Source organism: Zophobas morio, unplaced genomic scaffold (assembly GCF_036711695.1).
Source record: "Zophobas morio isolate AGI-343-1 ecotype UQ-CSIRO unplaced genomic scaffold, CSIRO_AGI_Zmor_V1 ptg000002l, whole genome shotgun sequence".
Taxonomy (NCBI): Eukaryota; Metazoa; Arthropoda; class Insecta; order Coleoptera; family Tenebrionidae; genus Zophobas; species Zophobas morio.
In genome coordinates, this window is record NW_026972107.1 from 7,635,626 (window position 1) to 7,656,298 (window position 20,673).

The 20,673-nt window shown below is 33.7% G+C and overlaps 1 protein-coding gene across 5 annotated transcripts in view; it reads right to left on the reverse strand.

Moving 5' to 3' along the window:
* Positions 1 to 20,673, reverse strand: part of LOC135126524 (neural cell adhesion molecule 2-like) — a 126,560-nt gene that overhangs the window by 36,851 nt on the left and 69,036 nt on the right. The window lies entirely within an intron of this gene.

Here is a 20,673-nt window from a genome sequence, read left to right on the forward strand (position 1 = left end):
CTCTCTTCCAAATATCTGTTTTTAATGGGAAAATTGTGTGAAAACGTGCTTATCATAAATTATTATAAATAATTCGAAGCCGGATCGGTGTAATGGCGTACTCGCATTTTTCTTTCGACGCTAATCTATTATTAATTGCGACGAAAAACTCGTATGGAACTACAAATCGCCGAAATAAGCGTCGGGACGTTTCCTGTTCGGGAAATCTACACGAAAACTTGCAAAATAAATTACTATTCAAACAAGTTCGGAAGTACGGGTCGAATGGGCCTACATGCACACCATATTCGGGGATGTTTTGTTAGATCCCGCTGTGTCTGCTTTGTGTGCGTCCTCGGAATTTGTTTCCATTCATCCCAAACACTTTGCTCTTTTTACTGATAAAAAGTACTAACCCGTGACAAGTTAGTCAAATTACCTTGAGAATCGATATTTAGCTGCTAGACTAGACTTGACACTTCAAAATAGCTCGTCAAAATGCAAATTTATCAGCTTTCAAGAGGATCGCTGAAATCAAACGACAACAAAATGATCTAAAGCGATTTAGACATAATTTCTCTCGCACTCGAGGTAGACATTATAAATAGGATTCACTTAGCGAATTTTGAGGTAACGTAATCAACGTTTTGTTCCATCAGCTTATGATTACTTCAAAGCATATACTAAAATTCAAATGAAACTAAAGTTTTATTGCAGTTTCAAATTTTCTACAAAAAATCTGGACTCGCAAGATTAAAAATTGTGTATTAAAATTACTATAACTTACTAGTTATGGACATTTGGCAAAGGCTCTCAGGATTCTCGCAATTTATTCCAAAAATAAAACATCATTTTAAATAATCAAATCATAGGGACCACTGGATTCTTAAAAAAAAAGACACGGGGAGATCCCAAAATTCCCTCAAATGTTTTCAAAATCACCAGGGGCCCCCACTCCGCGATTTTACAGACACCCGGTATAGCAGAGATCGTAAATTTTTTCGAAATGATAAATGGCAGAGCTCCCAAGAATATTACAAATTCTTTCAAGGACAAAACACGAGGAAACCCAAGATTCTTGTAACTTTTTTCATAAAAACGCAACATAGAGGACCTCTAAAATTCCTATGAATTAAAAAAAAAATAAAGGGCTCCAAAATTCTTTCAACAACAAAAAAGCAGGGTTAACAAGATTCTTTCAATTCTTTTCAAAAACGCACATCAAGCACTCCCAATATGTCTTTCAATTTCTAAAAAAAGATAAATCAAAGATTCGAAGTTTCTTTCAGATTTCTTCAAAAATAAAACACCAGGGTCTCCAACAGTCTTTAAAATGTTTTCGAAATGAAAAGAGGTGGACCCCCCAAAATTCTTTCAAATTCCTTCAAAAACAAAATTCTTTTAAATGGTTTCAAAAAACCAAGCACTAAGGGTCCCTAAGATTTTTTCGGAACCGTTAAAACAAAATACCACAGGATTCCAAGGATTTTTTCTGTTTTAAATTTTTCAAAAAGAGACGGTAGAGACCTGAAGATTCTTTCAAATTCTTTCAAGAATAAAACACGAGGAAACCCAAGATTCTTGTAATTTTTTGCATAAAACACTAAAGGCCCCCAAGATTCTTTCAAATTTTTTTCAAAAACGTACATCAACGACTCTTAATATGTGTTTATATTTGTAAAAAGAGACACCAAAGACCCCAAAATCATCTTAAATTTTTTCGAAATAAAAAAAGACAGACATCCCAAAATCCCAATTTTGTCAAGAATCAGGATCCCAAGAGTCTTTTAAATGGTTTCAAAAAACCAAGCACTAAGGGTCCCCAAGATTTTTTCGGAACCGTTTTAAAATAAAAGACCACGGGATTCCTAAGTTTTTTAATCTCTTTTAAATCCTATCAAAAAAAACGGTAGAGACCTGAAGATTCTTTCAAATTCTTTCAAGAGCAAAACACGAGGAAACTCAAGATTCTTGTAACTTTTTTCATAAAACACTAAAGGCCCCAACATTCTTTCGATTTTTTTTTTTTTTTCAAAAACGTACGTCAAGAACTCCCAGGATATGTTTACATTTGTAAAAAGGAGACACCAAAGACTCCAAAATTCTTTCGAATTCCGTCAACAATAACAGATCAGGGTCCCAAGATTCTTTCAAATGGTTCCAAAACCCAAACACCAAAGACTTCAAAGATTTTTTCAGAGCTGTTTTAAAACACCATGGCCTCCCAAGGTATTTTTAATATCTTTAAAAATGTAGTATGGATCCTACCCTTCTTTTAAATTCTTAAAAAAAGGCAATAGGTACCCCAAGACTCTTTCAAATTCTTTCAAGAACAAAATACAAGGGATCCCAAGATTTTTGAAATATTTTTCATAAACAAATTACTGGAACCCCCAACATTCCTTAAAATTTTTCCAAAAACGTAATATCAGGATTTCTTTAAATTCGTAAAAAAGAGAAATAAAGGACCCCAACATTCTTTCTGATTCCTTCAACAACAAAACAATAACGGCCCTAAGATTATTTTAGGCCCCAAGATTTTTTTTCAACTTTTCCAATTTTTACTTCCCGAGCGTAAGCAAAGGAAGTATTGTAATCGAGTCCGTCGGCCGACTCTCTACTTTTACGTTTTCTCGATCTTTCATGACCCCTAGACGACGAAGAAATAGGTCTCCCATTTCCGTCTGTCCGTCTGTCCGTCTGTCCGTCCGTCTGTCCGTCCGTCTGTCCGTCTGCCCCCGGATTTTTATTAGACAGATAATCTCCGAAAGTACTCGACCGATTGTTGTGAAATTTTGTACTTATATTAAGAATATCATGTAGATGGTAAAACGCTAACCAAAATTTGTCTAATCATCCCCACCACTAATGCGATGACGTCACTTCAAAATTGTACATAGTAAATGGGTTTTCAATTGTATAAAATAACATAGTCCTACACATGTAGTTTACAACTCTGAATCGACTTTTCGCCCGAAACGTCCAGATTTTTGGAAAAAAAATCAAAATTATAAAACAACATTTTGAAATTTAATTTTTAATCTGCTAACCAGAATGCTTTGAAATGTTGCAGATGTTTTAAGGCTATAAAGAGCATCATAAATCTTTAGTCAAAAAATATTTGCTTATCCCCTCCAAAAACTTGATGACGTCAGCTCAAAAGTTTGTGGAATAAATCATATCTAAAATGTACAAAATATGATGAGTCTGTACTTGTGATCTATCACTCCATTCATATTTTTTGGATTTGCATATACAGGGTGACTCAAAAAAATTAATGAATGCGTAAATATATTTTATTGATTTAATCAGGAACTACAAAACCGTATGCTCTGAAATCTTGCAGATGTTTTAAGGTCATAAAGAGCATAATAAATGTTTAGTCAAAATATATTTGCTTATCCCCTCCAAAAACTTGATGACGTCAGCTCGAAAATTTGCCGAATAAATCATATCTAAAATGTACAAAATATGATCAGTCTGTACTTGTAATCTATCACTCCATTCATATTTTTTGGATTTGCATATACAGGGTGATTCAAGAAAATAAATGAAAGCGTAAATTTATTTTACTGATTTACTCAGGAACTACAAAACCGAATGCTTCGAAATCTTGAAGATATTTTAAAATTATCATAAGCATGGTAAATTTTTGATCAAAACGTATTTGGTCGTCCCCCCTAAAAAAATTATGACGTCACCACAAAATTTTGCTGAATAAATCCTATCTAAAATGTACAAAATATGGTGAGTCTCTTCTTGTCATTTATCATTCCATTCAAATTTTTTCGATTTGCATATACAGGGTGACTCAAAAAAATTAATGAATGCGTAAATTTATTTTATTGATTTAATCAGGAACTACAAAACCGAATGCTTTGAAATCTTGCAGATGTTTTAAGGTTATAAAGAGCATAATAAATTTTTAGTCAAAATATATTTGGTTATCTTCTACAAAAAACTGATGACGTCAGCTCAAAATTTTGCCGAATAAATCGTATCTAAAATGTACAAAATATGATGAGTCTGTACTTGTGATTTATCATTCCATTCATATTTTTGGATTTGCATATGCAGGGTGACTCAAAAAAATTAATGAAGGCGTGAATTTATTTTATCGATTTAATCAGGAATTACAAAACCGAATGCTTTGAAATCTTGGGAATATTTTAAAGTTATTATAAGCATTTTAACTTTTGTTCAAAATGTATTTGTTCATCCCTCCTAAAAAAATTGATGACGTCACCCTTAAATTTTGCTGAATAAATCCTATCTAAAATGCAAAAAATATGATGAGTTTGTACTTGTGATATATCATTCCATTCATATTTTTTAGATTTTCTTAAGAGGTGGTTCAAAAACATAAGGGTAGCACGCTTATTTACATCGACTTTAACATTACAGACCTGCATTTGTTTTATGCGCTCACTTGGTTCCGCGAATGTGAAATAGACATGTTTATAATCAACCAATTGTGAATTTCACCGTCAAGAATTAAAATAAAACCCAATGTTTTATATAATAAGCGGAAGTCGAAGGAATAAAACCGATGGTCGTTTTGTTTACAGTTTCTCTGTTTGACTCTCACGTATGCTGTTACGCCTGTCATCTTAAATTAAGAATGTTTATACATACACGATTTTCAGTTGCCTCTGATACGTATACGTGAGTAAATTGTTTCGTTATTTTATTGATTATTACAAATCAATATTCAAAACGACCCAATTCATTTTCCCGAAAATTTGAGAATATAATAATTTTATTCTTAGTATTACACTACATCTATCCCAACTGATATACGTGTCCTTGCAAAAATGTTGATGACGTCATCGCAATTTTTTTTTAATTCCCACTACAAAAATGTAATGAGAAAAAAAAAACACAATAGGCATGCAGTCGTCAAGTTTCCGACAGCGAGGGAAGTACTGTCCAAACTCTTTAGACCAATTTTTTGTTCAAAAACGCAACATCAAGAACCTTCAAGGTGTTTCCAAATTTGTAAAAAGGAGACACCAAAGATCCCAAAATTCCTGAAAATTACGAGAAAAATAAACCACCAAAATTCTTTTCAAATCTTTCAAAAATAAAAGATTAAGCTCACAAAATTCTTCTAAATAGTCTCAGAAACCAAACATCAGAAGCCCCCAAGATTCTTTTAATATTTTCAAATAACCAAACATTAGGGCCCCAAGATCCTTTCACAGCCATTTCAAAAGAAATTACCATGGGCTCCGAAAATTTGCTTAATCTCTTTACATAAAAGTACCAGAAGCCCCAACCTTCTTTTAAATTTTTTCAAAAAAAAAACCACGATACGGACCCTAAGATTCATTCAAATTATTTCAAGAACAAAACACAAGGGACTCCAAGAGTTTTGTAGATTCTTCATAAACAAGACCCCAAGATTTTTTCAAAACGCAACATCAAGGACCCCTAAAATTCCTTAAAAAGGAAAGCAAGTAACCCCAACATTTTTTCAAATTCTTTCAACAACAAAACACCAGAAGCTTCAAGATTCATTTTTTCCAAAAATAAATCACTAGAGACCCTCGAATTATTTCGAATTGTTTTCAAATATACATCAATAGCCCCTAAGATGCCTTTACATTTCTAAAAAATAGACACCAAAGACCCCAAGATTCCTTCAAATGTTTTCAAAAACTCAACGTCAAGCACCGCAAAGATTCCGTTAAATTCCTAAAAAGGAATTTTTATTCTTTTAACAATAAAACGTCAGAAGCCCAGAGACTCACTTTTTCCAAAAATAAACCATTAAGGACCCCCGAATTCTTAAAATTTTTTTCCAAAAATGCACATTAAGGACCCCCAAAATGCCTTTACATTTCTAAAAACTAGACACCAAAGACCCCAAGATTTTTCAAAAATAAAAAACCAAAGACCTGAAGATTCTTCCAAATTTTTTCGAAAAGAGGGACACCTGAAAATTCTTCAAAAACAGCAGACCATAATCCCAAAATTCTTTTAAATGGTGTCGAAAATCAAACACCAGAGAGGCTTCCAAGATTTTTTTAGAGCCGTTTTAAGATAAACGCAACGACCTCCCATGATTTTTTTAATATCAAGATACCTTGTTTTAAATTCTTTCAAATTAGACCATAGAAACCCCAAGATTCTTTCAAATTCTTTCAAAAACAAAACACATGAGATCGCAAGGTTCTTGTAGCATTTTTCATAAATAAGACCCCCACATTTCTTCATTTTTTTTTAAATGCAACATCAAGGACCCCAAGGCTCCTTTAAATTTGCAAAAAAGGAATGCAAAGGACCCCAAAATTCTTTCAGATACCTTCAACAACAAAACACCAGAAGCCCCAAGATTCTTATAACTTTTTCAAAGTGCCCTCAAGATGCCTTTAAATTTGCAAAAAAAGACGCCAGACTCCAAGATTCTCTCAGATTCCTTTAAAAATTAAACACCAGATGCCCCAAGGTTATTTTCAATTTTTTCAAACATTTCACTCGGGACCTCAAGGTTCTTTCAATTTTTTTTTCAAAAACAAAAGGTAAGGTCTTCAAGATTTCTTTTAAATGTTTTCAAAAACCAGACACTAGAAGAATAAGACCGCCATATTCCTTAATTTTTTTTTAAACGTAACATCAAGAACTCCAAGATTCGCTTAAATTCGCAAGAAAGGATTACAAAGGACCTCAAAATACTTTCAGATGCCTTCAACAACAAAGCAGCAGAAGCCCCAAGATTCTTATAATTTTTTCCAAAAATAAAGCACCAGGGATCCCAACATTCTCTCAATCTTTTTTTAAATCCGCATGAAGGACCCTCAAGATGCTTTTAAATTTGTAAAAAAGAGAGACCAAGGATCCCAAGATTCTGTCAGATGAGTTTAAAAATTAAATACCAGAGGCCCCAAGATTATTTTAAATTTTTTCAAACTTAAATCACTCGGAATTTCAAGATTCTTTCAATTTTTTTAAAAAGAAATGTTAAGTCCCCAAAATTTCTTTTAAACGTTTTCAAAAACCAGACACTAGAAGAATAAGACCCCCATATTCCTTCATTGTTTTTAAACATAACATCAAGGGCCCCAAGGTTCCTTTAAATTTGCAAAAAAGGATTACAACGAACCCCAAAATTCTTTCAGATGCCTTGAACAACAAAATACCAGAACCCCCAAGATTCTTATAACTTTTTCCAAAAATAAAGAACTAGATATCCCAAGATTCTTTCAATTTTGCCCATCAAGGACCTTCAAGATGCCTTTAAATTTGTAAAAAAAGACACCAACTCAAAGTTTCTTTCAGATTCCTTTAAAAATTAAACACCAGAGGCCCCAAGGTTATTTTCAATTTTTTCAAACATATGTCACTCGGGACCTCAAGGTTCTTGCAATTTTTTTCAAAAACAAAAGGTAAAGTCTTCAAGATTTCTTTTAAATGTTTTCAAAAACCAGACACTAGAAGAATAAGACCGCCATATTCCTTAATTTTTTTTTAAACGTAACATCAAGAACTCCAAGATTCCCTTAAATTCACAAGAAAGGATTACAAAGGACCTCAAAATACTTTCATATGCCTTCAACAACAAAACACCAGAAGCCCCAATATTCTTATAACTTATTCCAAAAACAAAGAACTAGATATCCCAAGGTTCTTTCAATTTTTACCCATCAAGGACCCTCAAAATGCCTTTAAATTTGTAAAAAAAGACACCAGACTCCAAGATTCTCTCAGATTCCTTTAAAAATTAAACACCAAATGCCCCAAGGTTATTTTCAATTTTTTCAAACATGTGTCACTCGGGACCTCAAGGTTCTTTCAATTTTTTTTTCAAAAACAAAAGGTAAGGTCCCCAAGATTTCTTTTAAATGTTTTCAAAAACCAGACACTAGAAGAATAAGACCCCCATATTCTTTCCTTTTTTTTAAAACGTAACATCAGTGACCCCAAGAGTTCTTTAAATTAGCAAAAAGGAATACAAAGAACCCCAAAATTCTTTCAGATGCCTTCAACAACAAAGCACCAGAAGCCCCAAGATTCTTATAACTTTTTCCAAAAATAAAGCACCAGGGATCCCAACATTCTCTCAATCTTTTTTTAAATTCGCATCAAGGACCCTCAAAATGCTTTTAAATTTGTAAAAAAGAGACACCAAGGATTCCTAGATTCTGTCAGATGCCTTTAAAAATTAAACACCAGAGGCCCAAGATTATTTTTAATTTTTTCAAACTTAAGTCACTCGGAATTTCAAGATTCTTTCAATTTTTTCAAAAAGAAATGTTGAAGTCCTCAAGATTTCTTTTAAATGTTTTCAAAAACCAGACACTAGAATAATGAGACCCCCATATTCCTTCATTGTTTTTAAACATAACATCAAGGACCCCAAGGTTCCTTTAAATTTGCAAAAAAGGAATACAACGAACGCCAAAATTCTTTCAGATGCCTTCAACAACAAAACACCAGAAGTCCCAAGATTCTTATAACTTTTTCCAAAAATAAAGAACTAGATACCCCAAGATTCTTTCACTTTTTGCCCATCAAGGACCCTCAAGATGCCTTTAAATTTGTAAAAAATACACCAGACTCCAAGATTCTTTCAGATTACTTTAAAAATTAAACACCAGAGGCCCCAAGGTTATTTTCAATTTTTTCAAACATATGTCACTAGGGACCCCAAGGTTCTTTCAATTTTTTTCAAAAACAAAAGGTAAGGTCTTCAAGATTTCTTTTAAATGTTTTCAAAAACCAGACACTAGAAGAATAATACCCCCATATTCCTTCATTGTTTTTAAACATAACATCAAGGACCCCAAGGTTCCTTTAAATTTGCAAAAAAGGAATACAAAGAACCCCAAAATTCTTTCAGATGCCTTCAATAACAAAACACCAGGAGCCCCAAGATTCTTATAGCTTTTTCCAAAAATAAAGCACTAGGGATTCCAAGATTCTTTCAATTTTTTTTAAATGCCCATCTAGGACCTTAAGAGTCTTTCAGATGCCTTTAAAAATTAAACATCAGAGACCCCAAGATTATTTTCAATTTTTTCAAACATAAGTCACTCGGGACCTCAAAGTTCTTTCAAATTCTTTCAAAAACAAAAGGTAAGGTCCCCAAGATTTCTTTTAAATGTTTTCAAAAACCAGACACTAGAAGAATAAGACCCCCATATTCTTTCCTTTTTTTTTAAACGTAACATCAGGGACCCCAAGAATTCTTTAAATTAGCAAAAAGGAATACAAAGAACCCCAAAATTCTTTCAGATATCTTCAACAACAAAACATCAGAATAAGCCCCAAATTCTTATACCTTTTTCCAAAAATTAAATACTAGAGATCCCAACATTCTCTCAATCTTTTTTTAAATCCGCATCAAGAATCCTCAAGATGCTTTTAAATTTGTAAAAAAGAGACACCAAGGATCCCAAGATTCTTTCAGATGCCTTTAAAAATTAAATACCATAGGCCCCAAGATTATTTTCAATTTTTTCAAACTTAACTCACTCGGAATTTCCAGATTCTTTCAATTTTTTTCAAAAAGAAATGGTAAAGTCCCCAAGATTTCTTTTAATTGTTTTCAAAAACCAGACGCTTGAAGAATAAGACCCCCATATTCTTTCATTTTTTTTAAACGTAACATCAGGGACCCCAAGAGTCCTTTATGTTCGCAAAAAAGGAATAAAAAGAACCTCAAAATTCTTTCAGATATCTTCAACAACAAAACATCAGAATAAGCCCCAAATTCTTATACCTTTTTCCAAAAATTAAATACTAGAGATCCCAACATTCTCTCAATCTTTTTTTAAATCCGCATCAAGAATCCTCAAGATGCTTTTAAATTTGTAAATAAGAGACACCAAGGATCCCAAGATTCTTTCAGATGCCTTTAAAAATTAAACACCAGAGGCCCCAAGATTATTTTCAATTTTTTCAAACTTAAGTCACTCGGAATTTCCAGATTCTTTCAATTTTTTTCAAAAAGAAATGGTAAAATCCCCAAGATTTTTTTTAATTGTTTTCAAAAACCAGATCCTTGAAGAATAAGACCCCATATTCCTTGATTTTTTTTTAAACGTAATATTCAATGACCCCTAGATTCCTTTAAATTCACAAAAAAGGAAAACGAAGGACCCCAAAATTCTTTCAGATACCTTCAACAACAAAACGCCAGAAGCCCCAACATTCTTATAACTTTTTCCAAAAATAAAGCACTAGGGATCCCAAGATTCGTTCAATCTTTTTTTTAAATGCTCATCAAGGACTCTCAAGATGCTTTAAATTTGTAAACAAGAGACACCAAAGACCCCAAGATTCTTCCAGAATCGTTTTAAAACAAAACACCACGGAAATTTAATGCTTTTAAATAAATATCAGGAACCCCAAACTTCTTTTCAATTCTTCACAAAAAACGACTGTAGGGACCCCAACATTCTTTCAAGTTCTGTCACGAACAAATCACGAGGAACCTCCAAAATTCTAACATTTTCATAAATAAACCAGTAAAAGGTCCCAATATTATTTACAAAATTTTTGAAAAACACAACGCCAAGATTTTATAAATTCGTAAAAGGTAGAAACAAGTGATCCTAACATTGCTTCAGATTCCTTAAAATCAAAAAACTCAAGATACTTCCAATTTTTTTTCAAAAATGCAACAAAAGAACCCCCAATATTCCTCCACAAAAGAGACATTAGGGACCCCAAATGAGTTTTAATTTTTTCAAAAACAAAGCACCGACATCGAAAGACTCTGTGTCTAACAAAATCGCCAACAGAAAAAGACAACAGACAGGCGGAAATGGGAGATCTACTTTTTCATATTCCAGGTGTTATGAAACGTCGAGAAAACGTTTAGATTCTCCGAGTTTTTTCGTAATAGTGATGCATTTCCCCAACGCAAGCTTAAAACACGTGCCGTTGAATAATGAACGAACACCAGACACAAAGGGCTCAATCCCTCAATCTACGTCTGAAAAAGCCCCTGCCAATGTAGTTAACATTTCCAGTAACTCGCTGACCAAAACCATCCACCCAGCTTCAGAAATGCAGCAACTAATTAGCACACTTCGCTGCAAGCAGCATATATGCGTTAATTCCCCCGAAAACCTCATATGAACTCCAAATCTACAAAATAAACACCAACTCACTTGAAAATCTAAACGAAAACTTGCAAAATAAATGACTAATGTGCGCCACATTCAAAAGCACTTTGGCACCCCGCCCCTGCGCTTTGTGTGCACGTCCTCGGAATTTATTTTCATTCCTTTCGGACTGTCTTTTAATTTTTTCCCCGCTGTTTACCTACGAAAGACATAAATCGTACGTGTAAATAAAGCACGAACTTTGACATTTAAGCCGCCACTGGTCAAAGCTTCATTTTTATTTCAACACGGCTTCACTTTCGGTTCGTCTGAAAACCCCCTCGAAGTGCTTTGATTTCCGTCGAGCACATTTCGGCATTCCGCTTCTGGCGGAGCACGAAACATAAAAAAATTATATTTACAATACACACACCGGCGAAGTCTTAAAATCACATGAACTTTTTTCATATCATGTCATCGCGGAAAGTGGATTCGGGTGACTCCAAACGGAATACAAAGGCTTTTAAAACAACGTTTCGGGGGGTGAAATAAAAGAACGTCGTAACTTAGCGAAATCGTAAAGTCAGATTTTAATGTATATTAATCGCGTCGTAAAAAAATTTAATTAGCTCACTTTAATTTCCAAATAAAAGGAGAAATTCGGGAGGATCGTCTTAATTTTAATTACCAATAAAATTTTCATTTCGTGTAAATTCTACAAGATGGAAATTCGTTCGCATCCGGGGAAACAACGCTCAGGCAAATATTTACGGAGAAAAGTAGCCGGAATTTGTCAAAGCCCGATTAGGGGGAGTAATTGGCGAATTGGTAGACAAGTATTTATACATTTAAGCGAACGGGAAAATAACCGAGACTGCAGGTATGATCAATTGTGGCTGCAGTTTTTCAGGGATTAAAAATTTCAGCAATTAAAACTCCTCCTGAATTTTTACATTAACGTTTCTTCCGTTTTAGGTAATATAGGACGGCGATAAATATATCCTTGAAGTGTATTTTTTTTTCAGCGAAATGATAATTGTTTTAGTTGAAATTTTCATCAGTATTAATTCCTTATAATTATTTTAGAAATCTGACACAGACGACATGAAAATGCTATTAAAAGTTTTTGTTTGAGTAAAATGAGTGACACATTTGACTATTTTATTTGTATTAAATTTTGTATGGGTAAACACTGTAGTCCAGCAATCAACTAAAATTCGTTTTTCTGCACAATAAATTACAATCCAATATTTAGCGCCTCTAAATAAAATAAAGCTGCAACAGAATTCTTTATTCGCTTCCTATATATTTACGAATAAAATCGAACGTGGTCTCGCCGCCGTCATTATTTTTTAATCAGCAACCTGTCCCTCGTCCGGGGAATCCGCGCATTCGAAAAATTGGGAATTATGTCTCCACATAAAGCCAACTTCGTAAGCTCCCTTAGTTGTCAATCAATAAAGCTCCCAAAGTTAGTGGAATAAAGGCAGCGCGAACTAGAAAGCCTCATACACAATGTGCAAACTTTACGATAAATAAAATATTATTGACATGACAACAGCCATATCGGATAATGGAATGCGTCTAACATTACATCCCATCATCCCCGACGCATTAAAAGCATAATCCGGGTTTATTTCTTCAGGAACATGTGTGATGACATTGTACACCTCTAATGGCACCACCGCGGGGGATGAGCGTGGATATGAAACAGATTAACTCGGGAAAACGTTTGTGTACAAGAGCAACACAACCTGAACATGCATGCAAACAAGTTGGGATGTTTTGAGGCGAAGTGGAAATCGACTTCGAATTTAATTCAAAGTCTATTAGGGAAAACGTGGAAGAAAAAGAAACAACTGGAGATTAAAGTATGAATTTGATATGAATGTGGAAGCAGACGTTGATTGCGTTATTAGTGGAAATAATTATGAAGAAGGAAAAGCATGATGTTTATACTGGGATTGTGGGCGGATAAGTTTTGTGTTTTCCATTTCCATTTGTCTGTTGTCCACAAACGGCGGTTGTTGGGAATGCATGAGACAATTAAGTTATAAAACCATAATCGTTTTGTGTATTTAAAATTCATATATCATCTGGATACTCGTAAATTTGACCAACCAATTTTCAATTCCTGCCCGCATGAACAACGCAAAAATTACCGGAAAAATTTCATCATTTTTTTAGAATCTTCAAAACGAAATGTGTTGAAATTTTGACATACTGTAAAAATTTGATTTTGAATTTGAATATTTCTAAAACCAGTGGCCGTATCCATTTTGGATTATCAGGGTTTTGGGTCGTTAGTTGCAGCCTTGGTACGAGACGATAAATATGCGATGTTTTTCTATTCATTTGACTGTTCGAAATTTATCTTCCAGAATTTTTTGTTAATTTTGGTAACTTCGCCAAAATTTCCATTTTTTAAGCCCTCCCGTATGAAATTTTTGACATTTTCTCGAGCAGCGGATAAAAATTACCCAACAATTTCTTTTGTTTATTTCGAACTTCAAAAATTGTTTACGGTTTCATCTCTTCGAAAATGCCTACCGTTTTTCTAGAATCTTCAAAATCAAGAGTGTCCATATTTTGAAATAACTTAAAAATTTGATTTTAAGCTCCAATATTTTCAAAATGAATGACCGTTTCCATTTTGACGATTTTTCTCATGGACGTATTATTTCTGCGTAAACATGTTTTTTTTTTCATAATTTTGGATGACATAGTTTTCGAAAGTTGGGCTAAAAAACTCTTTAACAACATGCGGCGTTTATTCCAGAGTTTTGGGTCTTCAATTGCAATCTTGGTCCGAGACCATAAACACGCTGTACTTTGTGATTCAGCCGATCGAAATCTATCTTTCAGATTTTTTTGTTGATTTTTGACAACTTCGCCAAAATTTCAATTTTTTTCCCCCGTATGAAATTTTTGACTTGACCTGATCTCACCAGAACTGACCTTTTGTCGAGCAACGTCGAAAATTATCACAAAAATTTCTTTTGTTTATGTCGACTTCCAGAAATTGATTACGGTTCCATCTTTCCGAAAATTCCTAGCGTTTTTCCAAACTCTTCAAAATTAATGTGCCCAGATTTTGAAATATATATTTTAATGTTTTGAATATTTCGAAAGCTAGTCACCGATTCCACTTTGGATTATTACTTTCTCTCGTAGGCGTATCATTTCTGCCCAAACACATTTTTCTTTTCATAATTTTTGGCCACCTAGATTTTCTGGTCCGGCTTTGAAAAACTCCTTGACAAAAATACAACTATTACTCCAGGGTTTTGACTCTTCTGTTGCAACCTTGGTCTGAGATCATAAATCTGGTGTGTTTTCGATTCAGCTGGTCGAAATATGTCCTTTAGAATTTTTTGTTGTCTTTTGGTAGCATTGTCAAAATTTTAGTTTTTTTTAAATCCGATGAAATTGTTTACTTTCTTTCGGCAAACGTCAAAAATTACGGCAAGAAATTCTTTTGTTCATTTCGACATTCAGAAATTATTAACTTACATATCTTTGAAAATTCCAACCCTTTTTTCAGAAGATTCAAAATGTGTCCAAAATTTGAAATATTTTAAAGGTTTGATTTTGGACTTGGTCCAAGACCATAAAGATGCTGTGTTTTCGATTCAACTGGTCGAGATATATCTTTCAGAATTCTTTGTTGACCTTTGGCAGAATTTCCAAAACTTTAGTATTTTTCAGAACCGTATGAAATTTTTGACTTGCTTTCGAGCAACGTCAAAATTTACCGAAGGAATTTCTTTTCTTGATTTCGATATCCAGAATTTATTTAATGTTACGAGTACACCCCTTTGAAAATTCCTACCGTTTTTCCAGAATCTTCAAAATATGTCCAAATTTTGAAATATTTTAAAGGTTTGATTTTGAACCCGAATATTTCAAAAACGAGCCGCCGTATTCACTTTAGATAATATCTGTGATAGACGCATTATTTCTGCGTAGAAACGTTTTTTTTTATCATTTTTGTCTATAGTCTTTGCCATTTCTCTTGAAAAACCACCTGTTGATTTTGCCTAAAATTTAGCAATTGCTAACAGTTTTCGGTTGATTGACTGCCGAGTTTTTGGATCGTTAGTTTCAATCTGAGTCCGAGACCATAAACACGCTATCTTTTACGATTCAGCCGGTCGAAATCTATCTTGTAGAATTTTTTGTTGAAATTTGGCAACTTGGCCAAAATTTCAATTTTGTTTCAATACACTCCCGATTGAAATTTTTGACTTTTTCTCGAACAACGTCGAAAATTACTACTGGAATTTCTTTTGTTTATTGCGACTTCCAGCAATTATTTATGGTTTCATCTCTCGGAAATGCTCACCGTTTTTTCAGAATTTTCAAAATAAAAAATTTTACTTCGAACCCGAATATTTCGAAAACCAGCCGCTGGATCCATTTAGATTATTTCCTCTCCTGGATGTATCTTTTCTGCATAAACAGCAGGTCGAAATCTATCTTTCAGAATTTTTTCTTGATTTTTGGCAAGTTAGTCAGAATTTCAATTTTTTTTCAGTACCCTCTCGTATGAAATTTTTGACCTAACTTGAGCTGACCTCATTTGACTTGACCCGATCTGACCAGAATTGACCTTTTTTCGAATAACTTTGAAAATTACTACAAAAATTTCTTTTCTTTATATCGATTTCCAGAAACTGATTACAGTTGCATCATTTCGAAAATTCTACCGTTTTTCCAGAACCTTCAAAACGAAATGTGTCCAGATTTTGAAATATTTTAAAGGTTTGATTTTCAACACGAATATTCTTAAAACCAGTAGTAGAATACACTTTGGATTATTTTCTCCCGTAACCGTATCATTTCTGCTTAAACACGTTTTCTTTTCATAATTTTTGGTCACCAAGTTTTTGTAGTTTTATTCCGAGACCATAAACATGCTGTGCTTTTGATTCAGCTGGTTGAAACTTACCTTTCAAAATTTTTGTTGACTTTTGGCAGCATTGAAAAAATGTTTGTGTTTTCAAAACACTGTGAAATTTTTGAGATTTTTTCGAGCAACGTCAAAAATTACCGCAAGAATTTCTTTTGTTCATTTCAACATCCAGAAATTATTTAATGTCACATCTATTTGAAAATTGCTGCCGTTTTTCCAAAATTTTCAAAATGTGTCCAAATTTTGAAATATTTTTAAGATTTGATTTTGAACCCGAATATTTCAAAAACGAGTACCGGACTCACTTTGGACACTGGACTTATCTGTCATAGACGCATCCATTTCAGAAATTGCCCCAAAGAAACCTTAACAAAAATGCGACGGTTACTCCAGGGTTTTGGGTCGTTAAATATTTGCAATCTTAGTCCGAGACCATAAACGCGCTGTTTTTTCCGATTTTTTCTTGAATTTTGGCAACTTGGCCAAAATTTCGACTTTGTTTCAATACACTGAAATTTTTTACTTTTTCTCGAACAACATCGAAAATTACTAGTGGAATTTCTTTTGTATATTTTGACTTCCAAACATTACTTACGGTTTCATCTCTTCGAAAATGTTTACCGTTTTTCCAAAATTTTCAAAATGAAATGTGTTTCAAATAAGCCGTGTATTTCGAAAAACAGTTACCGTCTCCACTTTGAATTCTTTTCTCCAATAGGCGTGTCATTTCTGTCTAAACACGTTTTTTTTCATAATTTCCGGCCACCTAGTTTACCCGGACTTGCTCTGAAAAATCCTTAATAAAAATTCAACGATTATTGCAGGATTTTGGGACACGAAATTTATCTTACAGCATTTTTTGTAAATTTTTGGCAATTTTTTTCCATACACTCCGGTATGAAAGTTTTGAGCTGACTTGACTTGACTTGACTTGACCTGACTTGACTTGACTTAACTTGACATGACCTGACCCAACCTGACCAGACTGGAGTTGATTATTTCGACTTCCAGAAACTGTTTACAATTTCACCTACTTGAAAATTCGTACCGTTTTTCCAGAATCTTCAAAGTGAAATAGGTCCAGAATTTGAAATATTTAAAAAAAATTATTTTGGATTTGAGTGTTTCGAAAACAAGTCGCTGAATCCACTTTGAATTATTTTCTGCAATAGACGCCTCATTTTTGTCTAAACACGTTTTTCTTTTCAGAATTTTTGGCCACCTAGTTTACCCGGACCTGCTCTAAAAAATTCTTAACAAAAATTCAAAGATAATTCCAGAATTTTGGGACTTTATTTGCAATCTTGGTCCGAGACCATAAACAAGTTCTGTTTTTAATTCAGCTGGTCGAAATTTTTCTTCCAGGATTTTTTGTAAATTTTTGGCAACTACTCCAAACTTTTCTTCCGTACCTGACTTGACTTGATTATTTCGATTTCCAGCAATTATTTACATTTTCACCTCTTTGAAAATTCGTACCGTTTTTCCAGAGTCTTCAAAATAAATGTGTACAGACTTTGAAATAGTTTAATAATTTGATTTTGAACCCGAATATTTCGAAAACAACTCGCCAAATCCATTTTGAATTATTTTCTCCAATACCCGTGTCACCTTTCGCTAAACACGTTTTTTTTTTTCATAATTTTTGGCCACCTAGTTTGCCTGAACTTGCTCTAAACTCTAAAGAAATCCTTAACAAAAATTCAACGATTACTCTAGGATTTTGGAAGTTTAATTGCAATCTTGATTCGAGACCATAAACAAGCTCTGTTTTCTAATTCAGCTGGTCGAAATTTGTCTTCCAGCATTTTTTGTAAATTTTTGGCAACTTCGGTACAATTTCAACTTTTTTTTCATACTCCACAGACGTATAATTTTTTCATATTTCAATTTTTTTCCACTCCTGTACGAAATTTTTTACCTGACCTGACCTGGCCTGACACGAGCGAGCAAAGTCGAAAATTACCACAAGAATTTCTTTTGTTTATTTCAACTTTCAGAAATTGTTTTATCTCTTCGAAAATTCCTATCATTTCTCCAGAATTTTCAAATTAGAATTGTATTCATATTTTCATATATATTTTAAAAATTTCATTTTGGACCCGAATATTTTGAAAACCTGTAGGCGTATCCACTATGGATCACTTTCTCTGATGTACACATAAATTCATCACCTACGAGTAAACACGTTTTTATTTTCATATTTTTTGACCACCTAGTTTTCCGGAATTGCCCTCAAGAATTCCTTATCAAAAATTCGATTATTACAAATTTAGAAAGAAAACAACAAAAGCCCAACAAAAAGCAGACGCTGAATAGATAGAAAGAGAAAATGTACTAATACTACCATTTATCAAAATTAATTACAATATTATCCTACGACATTCCTCACTAAGTAAAAATATAGAATTATTTTTTATTTATACCTAACTTTCCTCCACCCTAAACACAACCAACCACCAACAAAGCGTGTTTTGAACAAAGATTTATTTGATAATTCCCGAAGGAGTGTAATAAGTTCCTGCACTTTAGTTAATTACTGTTACGGTCGAATTAAATTTTCGCGGAAGTTTGTTACGTAATCTCTTAGATAATTGTAAAATTTGAAGGTCGAAAGTTATTTTTCCACCATAAACCCTACAACTAAAGAAATTTTCCAAGTGGCAGTTTGATAAGATTCTCTCTTATAAATTTTTAACAAACACACAACGATGAAGATAAACGGACAGTCACACGGAAACTATAAATTTACGCAACCCTCACTCCGAGAGTAAACATTCAATAATTAATTACGACACTCGTCTGAAGTCACCATTTTTATTTATTAATGCTTTATTAGTCTTTATTAGAGTTGTAACCCTATTTTTTTCAGTTACCGCTTCTCCAGGTGTACGTACCTTGACAAAGCCAACCTCCCGGCATCCCCTCGAGCAATAAGCGCAGATACAGAACAGATTAGCTCCCAAAACGTCTGTGTACACAGAAAGGCAACCTCAACATGCTCGAATGTATCGGGGAAAATGTAAATCGGCTATTCAAATTAATATAAAAGCCAATTGTGACGACGTAAAAGGAACACAAATGGGGAATCTGAAGCCACGTTTCGGCACGAGTGGGACTCTTTATGCCAGAATTGGCCAGTGGCGGATCGAATTTATTTGGCACTCGGAAGGAATGTGACACTGGACAAATATTGGCGAAGGCGTCAAAAGCGAGATCTGGGAAAGAGGTGTTGACTTTGTAATTTGAAGGAAAACTTTGAGCCGTATTCATATGAGTATTGTAGTTTCATGTTATTTACCACATTAGGACTCCCTCAAGCTGTCCTTTTGCAAAGTTACATTCCATGTTAGTGTTTGGTGCTAAATTTGTATATCGTATTATGCTGGATGGAGAAAGGGCCCGGTTTCAGGGATTTACTGTGTTTAGTGTAGCGGTTTTTTGCGTTTTGTGGTTATGAATACGAAAACGGACGTAGAAGGGTCGTCGGTCACGATGAAGTGGACTTAAAGACTTGCTAAATGCTAGTTAGCACAATTATTATTACACAAAAAAGCTCAATTTTTAGTTGTTCGAAAATGGTGGAGGCGCCGGGATAATAAATTATTTTCATTTAAGAGATCTTAACATTTCAGTTAATTATAAAACGAAAACGCGCTTTGAAAGTTCAATCAAAAAATAAATCTTGTGACAAAAAGTTTGAAGGCTAGCTTGTATGCACTCAAGAGGAAAGAATGTCAAACAACAAAACAGTTCCCGGGAGATTTGTGAACACGACGATTAGAAACTCCGGCAACATTAATGTTTTAAGAAAATTGATGACAACAATAAAGCCATTAATTTTTTGTGGAGGAAACAGGAGATAATATTAGTAAAGTTGTTATTTTGGACGAGGGTTATTATGAAAGGATCATCGTCTTTAAAAGTCGTTTCTATAAATCATCAAGAGTCATTTAGAAACTACGGTTTCTAGACTCTTTAGAGACTCTAGAAATATCTTCCTAGTGTCAGCTGGTGGAATCGAATTTCTCCTGTTGTTTTAGTGAAACTTGAAACTAGACAAACTTTGTTAAAAATTTAAACTACCAAAAAAGACATTTTAACGATATTTATTTGGCAACTTGGTCACAAACGTACAAATATATTGCTGCCTGGATGGTAAATCTGTGTAGCACTTACGAATGTAATTATCTGTAATTATTTTTGACAACGCTTTTCCGTAAACGTTAGTTTGTTATTTGCGATTCAAATCAAAAATTGTGTCAGCTAAATATTCGTTTCTGACGCTTGATGAATAAACCGTGCTAAAATACCTACAATTTCAGAGCACTAAATGCAGCAACACTCCAATCATACATGATTAAATTTTGTTAATCGCAATATGCAAATGGTAATGTACACCGAATTCCAGTATTCTCCCCCAATTAACATTTTTATTGCCTCTAATAACATAATTGCGCCTATTCTCGCTTCTCCGCGCTATTAAAAATACATCACGCAGGTTCAGCCCTCTGAAATATCCGCGCTTGGCAACGACACCTCTCCCCAGAAGATACTTCTTTAGCAACTCTTAATGGAAGCACGTTTTGATATAACACCAATTATGATAACAAAAAATGTCCTTTTAAGAGCGCAGGGACGCCAGGTCATGAATTAGACGCAAAGAGCCGCAACTAGAGTTTTATTGGACTTTTGAATGAATTTTTCTCATAAAAATTTCCGCTC